At 43.3% G+C, this 25,888-nt stretch overlaps 1 long non-coding RNA gene across 2 annotated transcripts in view; it reads left to right on the top strand.

Annotated features, from left to right (window-relative positions):
* Positions 1-17,720, top strand: part of LOC309855736 — an 89,644-nt gene extending 71,924 nt beyond the window's left edge. For both annotated transcript variants that reach the window (XR_014306966.1, XR_014306967.1), the window contains exon 7: positions 17,657-17,720. This is a non-coding gene — a long non-coding RNA (uncharacterized lncRNA). The remainder of the gene's footprint in view (positions 1-17,656) is intronic.
* The last annotated feature ends 8,168 nt before the right edge of the window (positions 17,721-25,888 follow it).

The following is a 25,888-nucleotide window of genomic DNA, read 5'->3' as shown; positions in this document are numbered from 1 at the left end:
TGTCTTTGACAAGCCCATCTCTACTTTTTCCAGTATGGTATAATAATTTTGAGAGTGGACTCTGGAGTTTGATCTGGCCTAGAATCCCAGCTCAACTATTTCTTGGCTGTATAACTTTGGGCAAATCACTTAATCCTTCTATGTCTCCATTTCCTCATCTATAAAATAGTAATAATATTAAGTTACTTCATAGAGATCGTTGGGAGGACTCAATGGGCTGTTGCATATAAAGCACTCTGAACAATGTCTGGCACTGGATGCCTGGGTGGCTCAGTCCATTAAGTGTCTGCCTTTGGCTCAGGTCATGAACCCAGGGTCCTAGGATCGAGCCCCCCATCGGACTCTCTGCTCAGTGGGAAGCCTGTTTCTCCCTTTTCCTGCCACTCTCCCTGCTTATGTTCTCTCTCTCTGACAAATAAGTAAACAAAGTATTTTTAAAAAAAGTCTGATACATGGTAAGTGCTCAAAAAGTGATAGCTGTATTGTTCTCTATATTATTTTTATCCTCACTCTCATTCTCTCAGTGACCTGAGGGGTGTCAAGAGTTCATCTGGCAAAATCATATAAGCAGACACTAAATGGTTTAAATGCTCCCTCTTCCACTACCATGAAATCAAAGGCACCATTATCTAGTGACAGGTTATGAGTTTTAAGATATGCCATTTTATTTTTATTTTATTTTTTAAAAGATTTTATTTTTATGATTTGAGAATGAGAGGAAGAGAGAGAGAGAGCATGAGAAGGGGGAGGGTCAGAGGGAGAAGCAGACTCCCCACTGAGCAGGGAGCCCAATGCAGGACTCAATCCTGGGACTCCGGGATCATAACCTGAGCTGAAGGCAGTCACTTAAACAACTAAGCCACCCACATGCCCCAATTTATTTATTTATTTTTAAAGATTTTATTTATTTGAGATAGAGAGTATGAACAGGGGGATCAGCAGAGGGAAAGGGAGACAAGCAGACTCCCTGCTGAGTGGCAAGCCCTGCATAGGGCTTGATCCCTTGACCCGAGCCAAAGGCAGACACTTAACCGACTGAACCACCAAGGTGCCCCTAAGCTGTGCCATTTTAAAACATGGCTCTCCGGCACCTGGGTGGCTCAGTAGGTTAAAGTCTCTGCCTTTGGCTCAGGTCATGATCCCAGGGTCCTGGGATCAAGTCCTGCATTGGGCTCTCTGCTCAGCAGGAGGTCTGCTTTCCTCTCTCTCTCTCTGCCTGCCTCTCTGCCTACTTGTGATCTCTGTCTGTCAAATAAATAAATAAAATCTTAAAAAAAACACATGGCTCTCACGTTTTTGACACTTCTCCCATTGAGAGGTGATGTCTAGTCCCCTCCCTTTGAATCTGGGTTCTGTGAATGCTTGGCTAATAGAATATGGCAGAAGTGGCACTATGCCAGTTTCTGGGCCTGTGCCTTAAGAAACTGGCAGCTTTGTCTTCCTGGAGGTGTTTATTCTTGGAATCTAGTCACATGCTGTGAGGAAGGCCAGACAGTCCATGGAGAGGCTCCTGTGGAGAGGAACTGGGTCTCCTGGCCCTCAGCTCTGGCCAGTTGACTGCCAGCACCAACTTACCAGTCAATATGAGTGAGCCATCTTGGACATAGATCCTCCAGCTCCCAGTTGAGCTACCCTAGGTGATACCACATGAAGCAAAGATCAACCCACCTTGCCAAACGTTGTTCATTGTTGTGACCAGTAATGAATGTTGTATTAAGCCACCAAGGTTGGGGTGGTTTGTTACATAGCAAAAGTCGTCTGAACACAGATTATGGGCAGCTGGCCAATAGGTGGGAGAGATCTTTTGGGGCAGGCTCTTTCATGTATTGTGAGCTGTATGTTGCAAGAGGTAACTGGTCTTATCTATGTGTAGGACTAGCCTTTGGCTGAATTATGGAATGGAATTGTCATGGGATGTAGTTATTAAGTTTAATGCTTCAGTCTTAAAAAATAAACCACAAACACAAAATGTTTTTGACCAAAATCACTGGGCAGAATTGCACTAGGTATTGACCTTCTCCCTGCCAAATCTATTCCTCCTCCATACCCCATATCTCAGAAATGATATCGTGTCCCACCCAGTTACTCAAGTAAAACACATAGGGGTCATCCGTGAATCCTCCCTTTCCCTGACCCCTCAATCCAGTTCATTAGAGAGTGCTGTTGGTTCTATTCTCAAAACGTATCCTAAATCTGTTCACCTTTCCCCATCCCCACCGTCACTACTCTAGGCCAAAGTGTTACTTTGTCTGACTTGGATTAACCTGTATAGGACACAAATGGGTGCACCTTCTCAGATTCTTTTCCAAGGTCCTGCCACTTTCCAAAGCGTTCTGTTGACGTTGCATGTTTTGGCCTCCCTCCTGAGCTTTCAGGGATACAGGGTAGTATGCATTGCAGCCCTACACCTGCTTGACTCTTATGTCCTCTACCCTGAGCCCGTGAGTGCCAAGGTATCACTCCACTTGCACACTTGGGCCAAATGCCATACTATGGGTATGGGGTCAGGCTTCATGAGAAGCTACCAAGGGACCAGATGATGAAACTCGGGAGGCGGAGTCAGCACCTTGCAGTATAAAACTTGACTAGGGGAAATGAGGACACCTGAGGGTTCCTCGATTTTCTCCCTTTGTGTCCCAACATGTGTGCGCATTTTCTTTTCAACCTTTTGGAGCAAACATACCTGGCAAATGACCGGCAGTTTGTGGTTCAATGTCCGGGGAGGCGTGCATTGCATCCCACTGTTGTACATCCTTCCTGGCCTTACTTACCCTTTGCCCTCATCCGTGTTGCTTTAGGCTTGCACAACTCCCAAGTACTACTTGAATTCCTGGCTCAGGCTCTGTTTTAGAAACCCGACAGAGATATTTGGTGTTAAAAGTGGTTTTAGAAAACAGACTATCAGGATGGGGTTTTGGAGTTGGATTGTTAGCCTATCTGAAAGCAATAGGAACCCGGTGGGTGGTGATAAGTGTATGAAAATAACCCCTGACGCGAAGTGCCATTGCAATTACTTGAGCCTTCACCTGTGGTATGTGGTATTTGATGGTATAATGTGGAGGTGCAGGGCAAAATATGGGAGGTCAAGTGGCTGTGATGCTTAACTGATATACAAACAATGTTATTTACAAGGATCTGCTTTTGATGGCAGTAGAAACTCTGCCTCTATGGCAAATTTAATGGAGATCGTTATGTCCCATAGCTGCAGAACAGACTGGCCTAAAATTCAGGCTCAGGAACTGATAATAAGGGTGGGAGAGATGCAAAAGAGATGAAACAGACAACCTTGTTGGGTCTGTTTTTCCAAAATCACATGGAGATCTGGGATGGTTATTTGGGTGCGTGAATCCCAGTATTATGAGCACTTCCGTCTCCCCCTGGACTTGTCTTGGCGGCAGAAGCATCCCCTTTTCCTTTGCCAGAGGAGAATAACTTCCCTTTTCATGGAAATCATGTCATGGTTTCACCTGAAGCAGTTGCCTTGTGAGATGACATTTTTTTCCAAGATGTGCCCGACCATCCTCCTTACCTCTAGGTCACTAACCAGAATCATGTCTCGGCACAGCTTGGATAGAGAAGTATACATCTCGCTCTGGACGTCTGCTCAGCGTGAAGCCTGCTTAAGATTCTCCCTCTCTCCCACTGCTCCTGCCCCCTCCCTCTCTAAAAAAAAAAACACACAACAACAACTAAGGTCTCTATTTTTTTGTATGTAAATTAAATGTCAATTAAAAAAATTAAACTGTTTACCCTTATACGGCAATTAAAAAAATTAAACTGTTTACCCTTATACGGCAAGGACATGCTCACTGTCTTACCTTGGGCTATTTTAACTTTCTCATGCTTTCTTTTTTTTTTTTTAATGAATGGCTTACTTATTTATTTGTCAGAGAGAGAGAGCACACAAACAGGGGGAGCAGCAGGCAGAGGGAGAAGCAAGCTCCCCGCTGAGCTAGGAGCCCAATGTGGGGCTTGAACTCACGACCCTGGGATCGTGACCTGAGCTGAAAGTAGACACTTAACCAACTCAGCCACCCAGGCGTCCCAACTCTCGTGCTTTCTATAATAATATTGCATATAGGAAACTTAAACATCCTCACACTCTGCAGAATATTGCACTAACCCGCTTCATTGAAGAATATATTTGTATCATGAATTTCTATAGATTTGGGGGTCTGGGGCAGATTATCCTCTCTAAGGTAAAAGACAAAATACCGTACTTTGCACTCTCTACCACTAAAAAATGGCACAGCACTAGTAGTTCTTTGGGGATTTTGGATATAACACATGGGAACACTGCTGTGACCTGTTTATCGGATAACCTAGAAGGCTGCCAGTTTCAAGTGAGGCCCAGGGCAAGAGAGGGCTCTGCAGCAGGTCTAGCCCACATTATAAACTGGTTTGCCTGCTGGGTGATGTGATTTCTCAGATCCAGCGGTGCTAGATTAATAAGTCTCTGGCCAACCCCTAGAAAAGTCACAGTGTAAATCTATTTGGTTCTAGAGCAAGGCCAAGCCCTTGGTGGCAGAGAACTGTTCTTTTAAAACCACCTCCCATCACCAGAGTACAAGCAATCAGGTTTACCCAGTTCCCCCATAAGCAGGTGATTAAGGAAACTTTCTCTGGAGAAACTGACCAGCTCAGTGATGTTAACACTTAAGGGAAATTACCAAAATATGCCAGAAGGCCACATGTCTCTTCTAACGTGCAGCCCACCATTTGGCAAACTCTGCCCACACAGAGATTCTATTCAGTGTTTAGAAGTTCAATTTATTTTTTAAAGTTTTTATGTAAGTTGCAGTTAGTTAACATACAGTGTAATATTAGCTTCAGGTATAAAATATGGTGATTCAACACTTCAATTTAAAATTAAAGAGTGGGGCACCGGAGTGGATCCCTGGCAGTCGTCAAGCTTTCGGCTCAGGTCATGATCCCAGGACCCTGCCCCGCATCAGGCTTTCTGCTCGGCGGGAAGTCTGCTTCTCCCTTCTCCCCCTGCTTGTGTTCCCTCTGCTTGTGTTCCCTCTCTAGCTGTGTCTCTGCATATAGGAAACTTAAACTCCCCTGATTGTGTTCCCTCTCTCGCTGTGTCTCTCTCTGTCAAATAAATAAATAAATAAAATCTTAAAAAAAAAAAAAAAAAGAGTCCTTAAAAAAAATTAAATGAGCAACCAAGAAGCAAATAAAAAGAACAAGATAGTTCAAAAACTTCAGAAAGCTTCCAGGAGAATCTAACACTCTTAGAGTGGTAAGATATTCTATCCACCAAACTCAAACAGAATGGTGTATAAAAGAAACAGAGAACAAGTGACTTTGGAACTCATTCTAGAGCAGTTTGGGTTTTTGTCTTCTAGTCATACACACCGTGGTGGAAAGTAAGAGTGCAAAGTTGTGAACTTGAACACCATACCAAAAAGGGGGGATGTAAGTGGCCCAAATGTGGACTGAATATTATATGAAAATACATTTGTACATTTTCTCACATTAAAAACAATCCATGTTGTTTGAAAGAAAGAGTATAAATTGTATAGAGTATAGAGTTTAGGGCCTTCTCAGCTGTCTTTCTGAACATGAGTGTGGCCTAGATTCCCAGGAGTATGTGGAAGGTTTTCCAAGCCCTTATTCTCCAAAGCGTCTCATGGCCCAGTCTTTCCTGGATTGGTCTATTGTTTGCCCCAACTGTTATCCCTTGACCCAGGTGGTAGCAAATAATTTATTTGTTCAGATGTTTTTGAGAATCACCCCCTGAGTCATCTTAGTCTCAGTCCCAGGAGAGTTCTGAGTAAGGCTAAATAAAGGCAAACTTTCCAGGGCAGGGAGTCAGCAGGCAAGTCCAACAAGCAGACACAATTCTTTGAGAATAGGTCTGTTCTGCTCCCTCCAGGACTGGGTATTGGCTACTGATACCAGGAATGTGGGCTGTTGTCTTCAAGGTCCCTGCTGAGCTGGGGGTGGGGGTTGGTGCAGGGAATGGGGGTCCTGGGTAGGTTAAAATGCCACAGAGCCCTCTTACCAAGATCTAATGGCTTTGTCTTGATTGAGCATACCCATTTCTGCAAGCTTTTGATTAGTATCCAGAATTCTGAAAAAAATGAATTCTTTTTTAAAAAAGATTTTATTTTTAAGTAATCTCTACATTCAACATGCGGCTCAAACCCACAACTCCAAAATCAAGAGTTGCACAACCTACCAACTGAGTCAGTCTGGTGCCCCTGAAAAAGTGAATTCTGATTTTTTTTTTTTTTGCCAGTTTATTTGTTCCTTTTGGGGCCGGGAGGGACCTTTACAGTTCCCTACTCTACCCTTTGCACAGAAGTCACCTGGAATATTTCCTTGTCTTTGATGGCCTTCACAGTTTTGGGGAATACTGGTGAGGTGTTTTTTAGAATGCTTGTTCTCTCATAATTATACTGGGGCTATGGGATTTGGAAGGAACTCCATAGGAGTAAAGTGCCATTCTCACCACGATTTATCACGGGTATATACTCTCAACATGACTTCTTACCATTAAGAAGAAGAGAATTAAAGTGGAGTGGTTTAGGGGTTTGGGCTCTCAAGTGAAACACAATAGAATTCAAATCCTGGCTCCTCCAGTTGCTTTGAATAAGTGATGGGACTTTTCTAAGCCTCAGTTTTCTCATATGTGAAATATGAATAATAATAGTAGTTACTGCATAAGGTTGCTGTGGAGAATCAAATGTAATTAACACAATGTCTGGCACGTAGTAAGTGCTCAACATACGTGAGCTAGTGGGATAAGAAGATGTGTGTACATATGGGTATACACAAGAAAAAAAAAACTAAAGATAATTTCAAGAGAATCTGAAGTGATTTTTAGGATATAAAATAGTGCCACGATTTCTCAGAAAGATTTGATGGGGAACCCAGAGTTCTGTGGAATTAGGTATGTTTGGATAAAATGGGAAATTTCATACGTGGGGCATTATTCCTGAGGGCAGGCCAGATGGCTACCTTGGCTGGAGCTCTTGGGTAGCCAGAAGCTATTGTAAAGCTTGGCAGTTGTGGTCAGGGAGGAACACTAGAAAGAAAGGAAGGGGTGAACACTATGTAGTAGTTAAAAACACCTCTATTGGAATCAGACAATCCAGGGATCAGATCCTGACATTCCTTTCATGGGCTCTGTGACCTTGGGTAAAATGACTTAATTTCTTTCAGCTGAAGTTTCCTCATCTGTAAAATGGGCATGATAAATTGAGGATTAAAAGAAATAACCCATGTTGGGGCGCCTGGGTGGCTCAGTGGGTTAAAGCCTCTGCCTTCAGCTCAGGTCATGATCCCGGGGTCCTGGGATCAAGCCCCGCGTCGGGCTCTCTGCTCAGCGGGGAGCCTGCTTCCCGGCACCCCCCCCCCCCCGCCTCTCTGCCTACTTGTGATCTCTGTCTGTCAAATAAATAAATAAAATCTTTAAAAAAGAAAAAAAGAAATAATTCATGTAAATGGCCAAGAACATTCCCTGTCACATAGTTCGTGTTCAGCCTTAGCTGGTCTTAACTACCTAACAATGGTGACTTGGTCAGGTCGGGAGACACACCATACTAGTCATAAGTCTTTAAATCAAAGAGGGCATTTTGTGCCAAGAGGTGGCTTTAGGAATCTTCGCCTTTCAATATGGAGGACATTTTGGTTTCCTCGCCTTTCTAATGGTCTCAGTCCCTTGCTCAGGCCTGTTGCAAGGTGCCCTAGGGGACAGGGTGCTTTTGTGATATTTGTGGTGGCTCAAAATCTTAACAAAACAAAAGACTACCCATGTACAGACAGAAAGAAAATGGAAACCACATGGAAAAGTTAGGCCATTCCAATGTGTTCTTAGTCTCCTATTCTACATCCTGCTAGGCCCTCTTCTGCAGATGATGGCTGAGAATATCCTCTTTAGAGTAATAAATCACAGGAACATTAAATGCATCCTTGCAGCTGCACCATGGCTAGTTAGAGGCCTATTCAAGAAAAGGGCGTATGTAGAGGGGTTTTTTCCCCCTCCTCCTTTTAAAAAGCCACCTGTACCATTTTTGTCTTGGTTTTTTAAGTGGAAATGATTTTAAGATGTAATTTTCTTCCTCTACTTGTGTTTATGATGTACAAATAGTTCTTTGTTAATAGGAGAAGAAAAAAAACCCAAATCCAAATGCCAAACCTAATTAAGGCTCTTTAGAGAAAGTGTGCCTCTTTAACTTTCCAACTTCCTTTCTGAGTTAGTAATTTAGGGGCTGGACAAGATGCAGGTGGAAGGAATTGCTTCCTTGACAGCTGGCCCTGAATCTTTCAAATTCCTGGAAGTGTACCAGTTCAGGGGTACAGAGCTATCTGGGAGAACTAGGGCTAGTCTGGAAAGAGCACATACTGTAATCTAAATCCTTTTCCTGTTGATTGGCAAATTCCCAAAAGTTCTTTGAGGCTAGGAGAGATAGCTTTGAGGAGAAAATTGGGACCAGATAATCTAATCCAGATGTCAAAAACCAGGCCTCGAGGAGGAAAAAACCTTTTTATTATAAACTAGGCCTTGAGGGGAAAAAAAATCTCTTCTTTATAAACTAGACCTTGAGGAGGGAAAATCCTTTCATTATAATCATATCAATTCTAGTTAGATTCACATAATGAGGTTAGCCGTGCAATTTGGTGAAGATGATGATCAGCCATGTAGAATGATTTAAAGAGTTCCAGAAGGGCTCCTTCTGCACAATATAATCATCCCAACTCAGGTTCACAGTGCCTGATATTTCTTCATCAGTGGTTCTTAACCCTTTTTTGGTCAAGGACCTGCTTTAGAATCTGGTTAGATTAGAGCTACTGACCTTTCCCCCAGAAAAATGCTTGTGTGTATTCACACACCAGTATACATTTTTATAAGGTTCACACACTCCTGTGAACTGCCCTGGGGAGTTTTTGGATGGCCAGTGTTTTTCATAGTTGATTTTTAAGAGCTACGTAATAGGCACCCTTCCCACACAGAGACCCTCATCAAGGTAGACTGAAAAGAAGCTCCATCACACTTTTATCACCATTACATTAAAATATTTTGAAATAATATATTTAATAATAACTTCGTATCAGGGAGAAGGATGGAGTTTAGGAGCAGTAGTTCACCAAGGTATATGTCTACCTTGATGATGCACAGCTTAATCACAGATCAGCTTCCATTTTGACTTGGTTTCTTTCCTATTTCTAGTAACTTAAAAAAAATATTCAAACTTTAAAATACTCTGGGATAGGAGGGCCTGGCTGGTTCAGTCAGTAGAGCATGTAACTCTTGATCTTGGGGTCATGAGTTCAAGCCCTACATTGGGCATAGGGCTTACATAACTAACTAATTAACTAAGTAACTAACTCCAGGCTAGATGAAATAAGAACGACAAAACTTGATAACTATTTGTCTTATATTCCCCCCCCAGCAACATCTGAAGCAAGGACTTGGGTGTAGATATATTTGGGGTGATACCCCAAGAAGCAGAAGTGAGGTAATAGAGAGAAGTAGAAAAAGAGGAAAAATCAATGCAACGGTGCAGCATGAGGTTGCTGCATGGGGCATCAAAGGCTTGATTCTGGTCAAACTTCCTGAGAAGGATACAGAACATCTCCCAGAACTGTCCCGCCGATGGATGAGAATAAGTCCATGGCTCCCACTGGTTGAAGCCTATCCCCAAAGGTATCCCACACTTCCAGGGGTAGAAGCAGAAAGAGCAGCTTGATCTCAAAGTAGGATGTTGTCAATGCAGTGTGAGTCTGAGCTTGCGTGGAACTGTCCATCAGAGCTCTGGCTGAAATCCGAGGTGGACTGTTGGCTGTGATATAGGGCACCAGAGGCATTTGCTACACTACTGAACCTGAGTAGTGGGTACATGGAGGTTCATTATTGTGTCTACTCTACTTTCATGTATGTTTGAAACATTTTCATAACAAAAAGTTAAAATTCCTGGGGCGCCTGGGTGGCTCAGTGGGTTAAGCCTCTACCTTCGGCTCAGGTCATGATCTCAGGGTCCTGGGATCGAGCCCCTCATCTGGCTCTCTGCTCAGCGGGAGCCTGCTTCTCCCTCTCTCTGCCTTCTTCTCTGCCTACTTGTGATCTCTCTCTCTCTCTCTGTCAAATAAATAAATAAATAAATAATCTTTTTTAAAAACTTAAAATTCCTAACTCAGAATTCTGAGTCCTTGGGAACTCTCTCAAGTATTTAGTGGCTTTATTATGTAGTTTTTGGTGTTTAGAGCAAATTACAATGAGGGTTCCCTGATAGTACTTTGAAGCACTCTAACAGATGCTAAAGTCCTTGAGCAAATCACACTCAAAGGCTGGAAGGTTGAATAGTTTAACTTGGGAAGTAGATGGTTGTGGATTCCTAATCGCCTCTTTGATTGCATTCAATTCTAGAAAGCATGGTGGCACTTTCTACTGAAAGACTTGGATGGGATGTTTAAACATATTCAATAATATGTAGTCTACTTCTTTTTGTGAGAAGTGAGGAAATCTCCATATGTTGAGAAAGAATAAAAAAAGTTAAAAAAATTAAAAACCTTTCCTCTTATGGAGAGAAACTGGATCACTCTTATCTGCTGGTGGATATGTAGAATGGCACAGCCATTCCGGAAAATAGTTGGACTTTTTAAAAAACAGATTTATTTATTTATTTGAGAGGGAGAGGGGCAGAGGGAGAGGGAGAGACAGTCTTTTTTTTTAAAGATTTATTTATTTATTTATTTATTTATTTATTTGACAGACAGAGATCACAAGTAGGAAGAGAGGCAGGCAGAGAGAGAGGGGAGGAAGCAGGCTCCCCGCAGAGCAGAGAGCCCGACACGGGGCTCGATCCCAGGACCTTGAAGGCAGAGGCTTTAACCCACTGAGCCACCTAGGCGCCCCGGGAGAGACAGTCTTAAGCAGACTCCACACTGAGTGCAGAGCCTGATGTGGGGTTTGATCCAATGGCCAGGACCTGAGCCAAAACCAAGAGTCAGGCAGCCAACCAACTATGCCATCCAGGCACCCCAATAGTTGGACTTTTAAAAAATTGAAGTACAGTTGACATACGATATTATATTACTTTTGGGTATACAGCATAGTAACTTGACATTTAGGTACATTATGAAATGCTCACCACGATAAGTGTAGTTATCTCTATCACCATATGAAGTTATTATATTAGTGACTACATTCCCTATACTGTACTCTATATCCCTGTGACTTACTTATTTTATAACTGGAGGTTTGTGCCTCCTGATCTCCTTCACCTGTTTTGCCCATCCCCACCCACTCCCCTCTGGCAACCACCAGTTTTCTTCTCTGTATCTGTTTCTGTTTTGTTTTGTTTGTACATTTGTTTTATTTTTTAAATTCCACATATAAATGAAATCATACACTATTTGTCTTTGTCTAATTTATTTACTTGGTATAATATCCTCTAGGTACGTCCATGATGTTGCAAATGGCAAGATCTAATTCTTTTTTATGGCTATGTATATTCGTGTGTGTGTGTGTGTACACACAAACCACATTTTCCTTATCCATTTGTCTACTGATGAATGCTCCAGTTGTTTCCATATCTTGGCTGTTGTAAATAATACTGCGGTAAACATAAGGGTGCATATGTCTTTGGATTAGTGTTTTTGTTTTCTTCAGATAAGTACCCAGAAGGGAATTACTGGACTGTATGGTAGTTCTACTTTCAATTTTTTGAAGAACTGCCATAGAATTGGGAAGTTTCTTTTTTTTTTTTTTAACATTGTAATTTTATTTTATTTTTTTCAGTGTTCCAAGATTCATTGTTTATGCACCACACCCAGTACTCCATGCAATATGTGTCTTCCTTAATACCCACCACCGGGCTTACCCAACCCCCCACCTCCCTCCCCTCCAAAACCCTCAGTTTGTTTCAAAGTCCACGGTCTCTCCTGGTTCATCTCCACCTCCAATTTCCCCCAATTCACTCTTCCTTTCCTTCTCCTAATGTCCTCCATGTTATTCCTTATGCTCCACAAGTAAGTGAAACCAGATGATAATTGACTTTAGAGTTGGGGAGCTTCTTCTAAAACTAAACATGCAACTACTATACAGCCCATCAGCTGCAGTCATGGACATTTATCCCATTGAAATGGAAACTTCTGGTTACACAAAAACCACTACACAAATGTTCCCAGCTGCTTTATTCATGATAGCCTTAAACTGGAAACAATTCAGATGTCCTTCAACAGGTGAATGGTTCAAAAAATTATGGTGCATACATATCATGGAATACTGCTCAGCAATATAAAGGAACAAATTATTGATACACAGAACATCTTAGGTAAATCTATAAAGAATTATACTGGGTGAAAAAAAAATAATGCCGAAGGCTTCATACTATATGACTCCAAAAATATAACATTCTTGAAATGACAAAATTATGGAAATGGAGAACAGATTAGTGGGTGTCAGGAATAAGGAGGGGCTGGAAGTAAGGGTAGTAAGGGTGGCTATAGAAGGACTTCATGAGGGATTATTTTAAAATTCAGTTTCAAGTTAGTTAGCATACAGTGCAGGACTGGTTTCAAGAGCAGAATCCAGTGATTCATCAGTTGCATACAATACCCAGGCTCATTACATCAAGTGCCCTTCTTGTGCCCATCACCCAGATAGCCCATCCCCCCCACCTCCCCTCTAGCAACCCTCAGTTTGTTCTCTATAGTTAAGAATCTCTTATGGTTTGCCTCCCTCTCTGTTTTTATCTTATTTTTCCTTCCCTTCCCCTATGTTCTTCTATTTTGTTTCTTAAATATCACATATGAGTGAAACCGTATATTTATTTTTCTCTGACTGACTTATTTCACATAGCATAATACACTCTAGTTCCACGCATGTTGTTGTGGATGGCAAGATTTCATTCTTTTTGATGGCTGAGTAATATTTCATTGCATATATGCATACCGCAGCTTCTTTTAATTTTTTTTAAGATTTTATTTTATTTATTTGACAGACAGAGATCACAAGTAGGCAGAGAGGCAGGCAGAGAGAGAGAGAGGAGGAAGCAGGCTCCCTGCTGAGCAGAGAGCCGATGCGGGACTTGATCCCAAGACCCTGGGATCATGACCTGAGCCAAAGGCAGAGGCTTTAACCCACTGAGCCACCCAGGTGCCCCCCACATCTTCTTTATCCATTCATCAGTCGATGGACATATGGGCTCTTTCTATAATTTGGCTATTGCTGATAGTGCTGCTATAAACATTGGGGTGCAAGGACAACATGAGGGATTCTTGTGGTGATGGAAATGTTTTGCATCTTGACTGTATCAATGTTAATATGCAGGTTGTGATATTGTACTATACTTTCACAAGACACTATGATTGGGGAAACTGGGCAAACGGCACATGGTTTCTGTCTGTATTATTTCTTTTTGTTTGTTTCTGTCTGAATTATTTCTTTTTGTTTGTTTTATTTCTTACAACTGCATTTAACTCTACAATTATCTCAAAAATTACAAGTTTAATTAAAAAAACCCTTTCCTTGGGGCACCTGTGTGGCTTAGTCAGTTAAGCGTCCCACTCGCGATCAGGTCTCGATCTCACAATTGTGAGTTCCATCCATTCATCGGGCTCCACACTGGGTGTGGAGCCTACTTTAACAAACACCCCTTTCCTCTTATGGAATGGGATTTCAGGGTCAAAGATGCAAAAAAGCTGTCAAGCACTTCTCCCTTATGTATATAACACTCTTGTGCCAAGATTCTGCATAGCCGTGGTTCTTTCTGACTCTAAAATAAAATATCCACTAGTGTCCACATGTGTTAGTAATTGTCCTTCTGCACTGTGTGCTGTAGATATTATGGATGGCCAATGATGTTGTTTGTTACAGGAATTCTGCCAATATCTTGTTCTCCTTTTTCTAAGTCATTTGTCATTAATGTTGTGCTTGGTTTGACAAGCTTCCTGGCAATAAAATGGCGTGCACCTATTTTGCCAAGAGGTCTAACAACTTTGAAGGCTTACCCCTATAGCTTTAGTATCTTTTCTCAGAATATTCTTCAATTTCATGCAGCAAAGAATTACTTCATGCTTGTTCTTGAAAAATTCCGCTGGTTTACCACAGAGTTCACTGTACTTTGTTTAATAATTATGTTAAAGCTTTGATGACTTCATGCTACAATTTTCAATATGTCTTATTACAGATAGCATGCTGGAGACTTGTGGCAAATGAATGGCAGGTTTAATAGAGTCATATTTTCAGATATTTATCTTCTTACTTCATGTTTGCATTTTTGGCTGCTTGTGTGATTTGTCACATGCACAGATTTATTTATCCCAGCACATACAGGTTCACATTCTGTATTAATATTAGAGTTCTGTTTACTATTTATGTTCATGATGTTTACTGAGTTGTAGCATTTAATTTACTATTTTTACTACTATTTTAATATTCAGTGAACCATTTTTGAGTGGTTGATTTGGTTGGGGGATATAATGCTACACAATAGTTATAACACAAAATGCAAATTTATTTTTAACTTTTTTTTGCAAATTTAATAAGCATAAGGAATAACATGGACAGGCACAAATTTATGTTAACAGAGAGGAATTGTGCCCTGATATGTGGGTGTTGATGGAGACAAATACAGTTCTTGTTCATTCCCAACCTTTAAGAACCTAAGGATTGTTAAGGAGGTAATGTGAGGGGCTCCCTAGTGGCTCAGTGGGTTAAAACCTCTGCCTTCAGCTCAGGTCATGATCCCAGGGTCCTGGGATCGACCCCCACAATGGGCTCTCTCCTCCACAGGGAGCCTGCTTCCTCCTCTCTCTCTCTACCTGCCTCTCTGCCTGCTTGTGATCTCTCTCTGTCAAATAAATAAATAAAATCTTTAAAAAAAATATGAAGGTAATGTGATTGCTGTGGAAAACAGTAACTGGCCCATTTCAAATAGGTGGAAAGCATATGAAAAAATAATCTCATTGCTTTTTCCTCTGCCTCTTGCTAGGTTTCTAGGGGACAGTTGGTGGCCTGGGACCTCCCAGAGTCCATGCATCACACTTTGAGAAACAATGCCTATGGGAAAGGTCTATGCTACACATTGAACATATTCATTCATATTTAAGTTTTGATTCTCTTTAGGTTTGTTGAACTTGATTGAATTTGATGGTCAGGTTTCCACTCTAGGTAGGACACTGGGACAGAACAAATACTTTTTCCTGATAGGAAAGAGGTATGGCATCTTTCAAAATAATAGAATTGTAGCTGGGATAAGGCTGTCCTCCTGGGTACTACATTTCCCAGCCCCCTTTGTGGTCAGGTGTGGCTCCGTGAGCAACGGCATGTGAGTGGAAGTGATGTGTGCTCATTCTAGGCCCAGGCCTTTAAACTTTGCATGTGTGCTCCTCTATGCTTTCATCCTCTTTCTGCGAGCAGAAACACTGATGGTCCTGAACCACAGCTTTAGTTGGGCCGATGAGACTGGAGAAACCTGGAGAAACATGATGGGATGGAATGAACCCAAGCCCACTAATGATTGAATGGAGACAAAATGCTGTCAGGTGGACACTTTGTTGTTCTTGACCCATTATTTTGTTATTTGTTATTCTTGACCCATATTGGGCCTTTGTATTAGGGCAGCTTAACCCTTTCATTCTGATAAAGAAGGGGGGAATCCTGGAGGTCTGTAAGCCCTGGTTGGTAGGTTGTTGGAAGAGTGGCTCTTGGTAGCACAAGGCAGGTGGGAAAGAAAAGGGAATTAGGGCTTGGCACAAGATTACCCACTGTGGTAGGTGAGTGTGGCAGATGAGTGCCCACTTGATTTCTAATGCTGATTCTGATAGTACTGCCAGGTGGGGGAGACAAGAAACAAGGGATAAGCTTGGTTGTGAGTCATACAGAAATGTAGTGGAAAAGAATCACTGACTTACGGAACTAGTGACACTCAGAGTCACCCTGTTTAGTTGAGAAGGAAATAACACCAAGGGAGGCACATCAGGCCAGGTCCTTCCCTGGGCCATCTGTTGCTAGATCCAGGAGACTGACAGTTCTAAGTTCCCTGAAGGGTGGCTGGGAATTTTTATTTACTTCAGCCATGATTAGTTTAAGAACTGCTGTGGAACTGGGTCTACAGATTGTGGTTTCATGGGTGGCTTCAGGTATAAAGATTTGGGGCCAGGAGAAACCAGAGAAAAATCTCTTCTACCTTTCTATTTGATCAACAGCTGACCTAATGCCTCAGGCACTGCAAAGACACCTTCAAGTCAACTGGAAATAGTGCCCCTATTTTCTGGGCACATGGCCTAGGCAACACACAAGGAAATTAGGAAAACAATTAGGAAAAGAAAGCATGGCTTGCTGAGTGCAAAGCATTTTGGATTTTACATTTTGATTTTGCGTCTGCCATGACTGAGCATCTTTGTGCAGTAAACGACATGCACAACTGTACATGGTGGACTTGCAGGCCCCCAGAAGTACAGTGAGAGTGAAGAGTGAAATTGGAGAGTAAAGGACAAATCCAAATGTGACTGTCTTAACAGGAAAGGTAAAAGGAAAATGTTTTGGAGATACAAAAGGTGAAGGGCGATTTTATTTTTTGTAAATTAATTAACTTATCTTAATTATTTATTTTAATTAACATATAATGTATTATTTGCCCCAGGGGTACAGGTTTGTGAGGCCTACACACTTCACAGTACTCACCATATCACATACCTTCCCCAAAGTCCATAACCCAACCACTCTCTCCACCCCAGAAACCCTGAGTTTGTTTTGTGAGATTAAGAGTCTCTTATGTTTTGTCTCCCTCCTGATCCCATCTTGTTTCATTTTTTTCCTTTCCTACCCCCAAGCCCCCAACTCTGCCTCTCAAATTCCTCGTATCAGGGAGATCATATGATACTTGATTTTCTCTGATTGACTTATTTTGCTCAACATATAATACCCTCTAATTCCATCTACCTCGTTGCAAATGACAAGATTTCATTTCTTTTGATGGCTGCATAGTATTCCATTATATATATATACCACATCTTCTTTATCCATTCATCTCTTGATGGACATCTAGGTTCTTTCCATAGTTTGGCTATTGTGGACATTGCTGCTATAAACATTCAGGTGCACATGCTCCTTCGGATCACTACATTTGTATCTTTAGGGTAAATAGCCAGTGGTGCAATTGCTGGGTCATAGGGTAGGTCTATTTTCTACTTTTTGAGGAACTTCCATGCTATTTTCCAGAGTGGCTGCAGCAGCTTGCATTCCCACCAACAGTGTAGGAGGGTTCCCCTTTCTCCGCATCCTTGCCAGCATCTGTCGTTTCCTGACTTGTTAATTTTAGCCATTCTGACTGGTGTGAGGTGGTATCTCACTGTGGTTTTGATTAGTATTTCCCTGATGCTGAGTGATGTGGAGCACTTTTTCATGTGTCTGCTGGCCATCTGGATGTCTTCTTTGCAGAAATACCTGTCCTCTGCCCATTTCTTGATTGGATTATTTGCTCTTTGGGTGTTGAGTTTGACAAGTTCTTTATAGATTTTGGATACTAGCTCTTTATCTGATATATCATTTGCCAATATCTTCTCCCATTCTGTCAGTTGTCTTTTGATTTTGTTGACTGTTTTCTTTGCTGTGAAAAAGCTTTTGATCTCAATGAAGTCCCAATAGTTCATTTTTGCCTTTGCTTCCCTTGCCTTTGGCGATGTTTCTAGGAAGAAGTTGCTGCGGCTGAGGTCAAAGAGGTTGCTGCCTGTGTTCTCCTCAAGGATTTTGATGGATTCCTGTCCCACATTGAGGTCTTTCATCCATTTTGAGTCTACTTTTGTGTGTTGTGTAAGGAAATGGTCCAATTTCATTTTTCTTCATGTGGCTGTCCAATTTTCCCAACACCATTTATTGAAGAGGCTGTCTTTTTTCCATTGGACGTTCTTTCCTGCTTTGTCAAAGATTAGTTGACCATAAAGTTGAGGGTCTATTTCTGGGCTCTCTATTCTGTTCCATTGATCTCTGTGCCAGTACCATACTGTCTTGATGATGATAGCTTTGTAATAGAGTTTGAAGTCTGGAATTGTGATGCCACCAACTTTGGCTTTCTTTTTCAGCATTTCTCTGGCTATTCAGGGTCTTTTCTGGTTCCATGTAAGTTTTAGGATTATTTGTTCCATTTCTTTGAAAAAAATTGATGGTATTTTGATAAGGATTGCATTAAATGTATAGATTGCTTTGGGTAGCATAGACATTTTCACAATATTTTCTTCCAAACCATGAGCATGGAATGCTTTTCCATTTCTTTGTGTCTTCCTCAGTTTCTTTCATGAGTACTTTATAGTTTTCTGAGTACAGATTCTTTGCCTCTTTGGTTAGGTTTATTCCTAGGTATCTTATGGTTTTGGGTGCAATTGTAAATGGGATTGACTCCTTAATTTCTCTTTCTTCTGTCTTGCTGTTGGTGTAGAGAAATGCAACTGATTTCTGTGCATTGATTTTATATCCTGACACTTCACTGAATTCCTGTACAAGTTCTAGCAGTTTTGGAGTGGAGTCTTTTGGGTTTTCCACATAAAGTATCATATCATTTGCAAAGAGGGAGAGTTTCACTTCTTTAAAGGGTGATTTTAGAAGTTTTAAACTGCTTTGCAAAAGAATGTCTGCAGATACCCAAAGGGTTTTCTTGTATTGATACCTTTGCTCCTGCTGCTTTCCATCTGAAACATCCTCTCTGGTTATGAAATCCTTACACATGCTTCAAGGCTCAGCTTTAGACCTATTTGTTTGCATGTCCATCTCTCCTTACTGGATCCTAAGCTCTCTAAGTACAGGGACTGTAGTTTATTATCTCTATCCCCACCTAGTATAGGGCTCTACAAATGTTTGCTCAGTCAACAAATGGGTAATCTTCTCCAAAGGATGTCTGTTTGTTTGAGTGACTGAGTCTGGAAGATTTCTTCTTTGGTCCCAAACGATGTTTATTTCTACTTGGGGAACCTCCAGCGAGCTCCCCACCACAAGGCATGGGGACCACTTGTGACCAGTCAACTTAAAATCCTTGCCCGCTTCAGACACTACTTTACCAGATTCTTGTAGGGGCAAGGGCTCTGGGCTCATCACCTGGTTCGAGGCCAGTATTGCTATAAACTAGCCAGGGGGCTTTGAGCAAGTCGAATCAGCTCACTGGTCAGCCTTGGTTCCCTACCCTGTAAAATGAAGAAATAGCTTTAATAGTCTGCCATGTTGTAAAGCAATACAATAAACAATGGGGTAACTGAGCTGAACTGTGAAGACGTATTAATATCTATGGTAATACCTAACTTCTAGGTCAGCCTAAAGCAGTTTTTCTTTGGTGGTAAAAGGTCACAAGATTTTTATATGTCCGATGATGAACAAACAGCTGTAGGAAACGTCAGGAAAATATAACTCTCTCTCTTGGCCTGTGTAATTTTACTTGTTGTAGTTATAATGGGCTACCACCACTGCCTCTCTCTCCTGCGGGAAATTAATTTGTTCGTTCATCCATTCTACTTAGGGTTGACAAATTGGTCAAATAAAAATACAAGATTCTTTCCCTTTTTTATTTTTTTCTTTGTTTTAATAATTTTGTTTATTTACTTGAGAGAGAGAGAGCACAGAGGGAGAGGGAGAAGCAGGCTTCCCGCTGAGCAAGGAGCCTAGTGCGGGGCTCGATCCCAGGACCCCGGGATCATGACCTGAGCTGAAAGCAGATGCTTAACCGACTGAGCCACCCAGGTGCCCCCACAAGATTTTTTCATATTTGTTCAGAAGGGCAGCACAATGGACTAGAATGCGCTAAGGCAGGAATAGCCTTGCTCTCTGGAGTGTGTCCCTCCAACCGGCAGCTTCAGGATTACCCGGGAGCTTGTTAGAAATGCCAACTCTGGGCCCCACCCTAAACTTATAGAATGAGACTTGCATTTTAACAAGGTCCCTAGGCGATAGATAAATCCTACGTTACATTTAGCTCAGGGAGCCCTGGGCTAGTTGCTAATCTCGTCCACCATCTGCTCAACGGCTGTGCCCAAACTCTGGAGTGGGGGAAAAGGGAGAAGGTTTGCCTAAAATACAAATCCTTCAGTTGGCCTCTGCATTACAGAGGCTGTGGCAAATTCAGTGGTATTGTAGGGCAGTGCCTACTAAAGAGTAGGTAATGTTGAGGTTTCTGTCTGGGCCACGTGCTTAAAATGAAGTCAGAAACCACATCCCCAGGGAGATGAGAGTGTGGTGTCTGGGCAGGGCTGGACCTGGCTCAAGTCGTGGTCTGCCTAGCTTGCTCGGCTATGCTTGTGGGTACTCTGGAGCTCCCCCTTTGGGCTCCATCTTGTCATCTATAAGTCCCTCTCCTTTTTCCTCTCAGTCCCTCCCCCAACCAAAGTGATCACTGGGGAGGGGGGTGCTCTGGTGTAAAATTAAGCACATGTTTCTCCTCCCCAGGGCTCATTACATTCTCAGTTGGCTTCTTCTTTGCAAAACCCCTTTAAAAGGGACTTCAGTCCTCAGCTAGTATTGGAATAGGATATCTGGGGAGAGGTGGGTCATACACTCCTGAGAATAAGGACATCTCTCCTAGGCTCTCAGCGCCAGCCCTGCCCGTATTACAGAATCTCTCCGTTTGACTGGCCTCTCATGCAATTGCCCCTCCTGCCTTCACAAGTCTCTCCCTCCTCCTGTACCCTCCCAATCTGGGCGTTGGTGTCCTGTGTTTGAGGCTACAGTGAGGATGGCGAGGCCCTAGAGACCAGTCAGGGACACAGAGACATTAAAGCAACTTGAGGATGCCCAGGAAACTGGAGTGTTTCGGTGCAAGAAGTGCAGTGAATTAGGCATTGCGTGGTACCCACGGGTCTTAAAAGAGGGAACTAGGGATTGGGATTCAGAGGCAAGAAAGGCTCCAGATTTCAAGATGGCCTCAGATCAAGGAACCTGGTGTACTGACTAGGGATCCAGACAGAATCATGACTGAGCAACCAGTGATTAGCAACTAGGGATTGGGATTCAGAGGCAAGAAAGGCTCCAGATTTCAAGATGGCCTCAGATCAAGGAACCTGGTGTACTGACTAGGGATCCAGACAGAATCATGACTGAGCAACCAGTGATTAGCAAGAAACCAGGGAGTAGACAGAGGTTCTGAGATCATAGACGAGCCAGGGACGGGGATGGATTTGGACCTATACGTGGGGTTGGTGTCTTGAGTCCTATGCCGAAAGCTTGAGTCCTATGCCAAAGCCTCACCATTAGCTTTATTTGTTTGAGCGACGGACCTGGGCATTACGGAGCCGGGATTAAGAAGGTGGGCTCTGGTTGCCGATCTCTGAGGGCTTCTGTGAGATCATAGCAAACCCCTAGCACAGCGCTGGCCCACAGTACCTCCGGGATAAATGCTGTGCGTTATTACAATTAACTCTCAAATTTCATGCTGCCACCCTCTGCCCCTCAGGCTCACCTATGGTCACTGGAACATGTTCCGTCTGCTTGGATGCCCTTTTCCATCAGTTCCTTTTCAACCTTCAGACCTCAGTTCAGACATAATTTTCTGAGGGGCTCTCAGGAAGAGAAATGCACTGTTGTCCTCTCTTCTGGCACATACAGTACCTCAGACATCAGATGTGTGGGGTTTCTACCCCCAAGCAATTCTCCGACATCCGCTGGGTGTCTTATAATTCAGTTCAATTCTAACGCTAACCAGAGTTACCACAGACCCCACAGGTTAAGGGCTCAGCCCCACAGGGCAAGCGCGTCTACCCACTTCAGGCCCCTGTCAAAAGTACAGTTTGTCATCTGTGCTTCTCACCCGCCAGCTGTAAATAGGAGTTTCCCAGGACCCCCTCCTCGGGTTCAGTTATTTGCTGAAATAGCTCACAGAACTCAGGGCAACGCTTTACTTGTTGATTATTATAATAGAGGATATGATAAAGGATACAGATGAATAGTCAGATGAAGACACGTGGAGGGTGAGGTCCGGGAGGGACTTGAGCAGAAGAGTTTCTGTCTCCGTGGAGCTGAGGTAAGCCATCCATCTGGCATGCTCATGTGTTCACCAACCTAAAAGCCCCCCAGACCACATTCTTTCAGGTCTTCTATGGAGGTTTCACCCCGTAGGCATGATTGATCATTCCTCAGTCTCCACCCCCTCTCTCCCCTCTCTAGAGGATGGGGGCGGGGTGGGCTGAAAGTTCCGAACTTCTAAGCCCGACTTGGTCGTTCTGGTGACCAGACCCCATCTGGAAGCTATCCAGGAGTCCACCAAGACTAACCTCATTAGAACAAAAGATCCTCCTATCACCCAGGAAACCCCAAGGGATTTAGAAGTTCTCTGTCAGGAACCAGGGTCAAAGGCCAATGTTGGAACAAAAGATGCTCCTAGTGCTCTTATCACTTAGGAAATTACAAGGGTTATAAGACCACTGTGACAGGAACCCGAGCAGAAACAAGTATGTATAGGTTTTCTGGTATCTCAGAGGGTCTCTTCCCAGACCCTTTTGGAAAGGGTGAGGTGCTCTCCTCACGCTCGGACAGCACTTGCCCTTCCAACATCATGTGTTGTGAGCGCTCATTTCCTTGTTGCATCTCCCAGGGGATCCTCAGCTCCGTGAGTTTTTGGATTACATCAGTTTTTCCATTGCTGTATCAGCAGTGCTGACACACAGTAGAGATTCATTAAATGTTTGTTGATTAAATGAAAAAAATGGGGAGAGATGCCAGGCTTAGATCCTTCGGGGAGCCATAACCAGGCAGGATTTCTCTGTTAAAGCTTATTCTCAGGTCAGCTAACGATTGTAGAGCCGGAACCCCAAGGCCTAAAGTCCCTTTCAGACAAAGTCCCTTTGAGAAGGTGGCAGTGAAACCCACCTGGCTACCGCCTTACCTGTCCTGCCCCCTGTGTGCTGTGTGGGCCACAGTACTGTCAGGCAGAAGAGCTTTCCATTCACAAGTGCCCTACACGTCCTCCAAGCTGCAATGGCAGCCACCATCTTTCCCAGTCGCGTTTGTGTAACGGCGCCTGAAGGCCAGCTAACAGAGAATAGTCCAGTACATTTCAAAGCATTCTGCAAAGTACAGTAAATGTGCTCCTGTTCCTGGCACGTAAATATGTCTTACTTCATCTGAGATGCTGTTTTTCTGAGAATTCATAATAAACTCTTGCTTCAAGCCTATTTTAATAGACCTGTCAGTCTGTCTTTGTTCGCAGAACAATAGCTTCCATCAGCAGAACTATTAGAAGGCTGCCGGTGCCTGAAGAGGTGGCCTTAGAAGTTACAGGGCAAAGGCTGGAAAATAGGCCTCTTCTCCCTCCTTCTAAACTGTGTGATTTCCCCTCCTAGGCAACAATCACAGAACATTCTCAGGGGCTTTAAATGACTGACCGTCGCCCACTGTCTAGTCACTTGGGGAGACCTTCTACACATTTCTCTAAAACTAGCAGGCAGTAAGGTGAACCTGGGAAGAGTTCATTTTGTGGGAGGGAAGAGCGAGTGGGAATTGGAGCCAGGGAAGTAGCCAGTTGCTCTGAACATGAGAAAACTAGCCTTGTGTATTTATTGCAGTTTTGGGGCACTGGGCTTAGGTCTGGAGAGTTAGGCCCTCATTAGATAATTTGGGGGAAAAAGCACACGTAAAACTTTAGAGACCCTGATTGATTTCTTACCCCATTTTCAAAGGACAGCCTAGAGTAACATTACTGCTATAGGATCCCTGGGTAGAATTTGCTAAATCTTCCAAATTTGCCTAATTTAGCAAATAAAAATAAGGGATGCCCAGTTAAATTTGAATTTCAGAAAAATAACAGGTAACTTAAAAATATTTATATATTTGGGGCACCTGGGTGGCTCAATCGGTTAAACTTCTGCCTTGATTTCGGCTCAGGTCATGATCTCAGGGTCGTGAGATCGAGCCCCACATGGGGCTCCCTGCTGAGCAGGGAGCCTATTTGTCCCTCTCCCTCTCTCCCCTTCCTTCCGCTTGTGCTCTCTCTCTCTCTCAAATGAATAAATAAATTCTTTAAAAATATTTATATATTTGGGGCACCTGGGTAGCTCAGTGGATTAAAGCCTCTGCCTTTGGCCTGGGTCATGATCCCGGGGTCCTGGGATCCAGCCCCGCATCCAGCTCTCTGCTCGGCGGGGAGCCTGCTTCCTCCTCTCTCTCTGCCTGCCTCTCTGCCTGCTTGTGATCTCTGTCTGTCAAATAAATAAATAAAATCTTTAAAAAATATATTTATATATTCCAAATATTGCATCCTGCAATTTATCTGGCAACACTGTTCTCGGGCCATTATTACTTGGGATTTCATGCTGTCGGTCTGCTTCATAAGGCAAGATGCCTGAGAAGCTTCCTGCTAATGGGGTGCCCTCAGCAGCTAGACTCAGTTTACCTCCCCCCAGCAGTGCTAGTTCTGAGAGGCTAGCAGAGCCCCTAACAGGTTGAACTATGTGTGTGTGTTATCTTAATTAAGCCTCTGCTGCTGGCATATGTAAAGATGGGGTTGGCTGGAACAGCGGGTCTTTCAACAGCCCTGTCCCCCAGTTCTCCTCTTTTCTCCTTGGGGTGTGCCTCGAAACCCTACTACTTCATTCTTCTCTAAACCCCTTTTACCAGCAGCCAACCCAAATCAATCAGGGCTCTCGAAGCCTGAAGCTAACTTATCCTAATAAACAGAAACCACAGGATTGGAAAGGAAGCTACCGCATGTGTAATAGTCAATAAGAAAAAGAACAAAAAGGCCCCTTGCTGAGAGTCCCCAGGCCTGTTCACATGGAAACCATCCAAATGTGGGAATCTGAGAGGACCGCCCATGCCTCACCTGGCCATTGAAATAAGAGAAATAATGCAGAGTCAAGTCAAAAACAAATGGACTGGCAGCAGTTGGTGTTCGGCAGCAGTGGTTTGGGGTCCAGGGAGCTGCAGGGAGCGGCTGTTTGTTTCCCTGCAGATGTCTTGGGGGCTCCTTTAAGAAAAGAGCTTTCCCTGGGTGTCCTGTGGAACTGGACCGGGAGGGTTTATAACTAAGTGACCCATCCTAGCCTGTTCCCTGCACCAAGGGGCAGTTTGGCCCCCTTAAGACTGAGGTCCCTGGGAAGACTCAACTGACCCTCCTTGCTTCTTGAGTATTCTTTCCAACGTCTTGAGCTCAGGGAGCGGTTTGAGAGGCACGACGCCTGGGTGGCTTTATGGGCTGCTGGAAAGTTGGGGGTGGAAAAGGGTGGGGATCATTTCTGCCCGTCTGTTCAGTTCTCAGCAAAGCCTGGGGTTCAGTGATTCTGAGACACTGTTAGGCTGCCCGAAGTAGAAATAAGTTGTCTCTTCTCAGTCTCTTCTCATTTCAGATGATGAGGGCTGGGTTGACAAAGAATGGTACACCTAAGACTTAAGAAAAAAAGACCAGGTGGGTACCGAGCCAGACTGTCAGCCAGAGGGGGGTTAAAGACTCATCAGCATTGTCAGATCAGGATGCTCTGACATGTGGCTAACAACCTGCATTTAGGGCTGGAGGACGCTTAACTGCATTTGGGCAGCACTTTATAAAGTGATTTTCTACACGCAGCTATCAAATCAGCCCTGATGTCTGGAGCCAGCCCTGGATCAGCTCCCACGGGGCACTTTGCACTGGTGGGTCCCCCTAGGCTTTCAAGAGGGAAGCGTAGGCCAAATCTGGAATAATTTGAGGACTGAAATAATTAAGTGCATTAATGAATTATAAACCACTGGAAAGAACTGGAATCCATGAGTCCAGACTGACAGTGAATTGATGAATAAACGAAGAGGAAGGGAGGTCTCTTGGTTATAAGAGTCAGCAGAATACTCAAAGCCAAGTGACACGTGAAGTTGGAAAATCATCATTTTGCAGCCATCGTAGTAAATATTGGATCAGGTAACAATTACCAATGGATGCTAAATCTAGGGAAAATATTTTATGAGGAGCAGGGTATTTGCATGTTC

Source organism: Mustela nivalis (assembly GCF_964662115.1).
Source record: "Mustela nivalis genome assembly, chromosome: X".
NCBI lineage: Eukaryota > Metazoa > Chordata > Mammalia > Carnivora > Mustelidae > Mustela > Mustela nivalis.
Note: the sequence above shows the minus strand (reverse complement) of the source record. Positions and strands in the feature narration are given on the sequence as shown.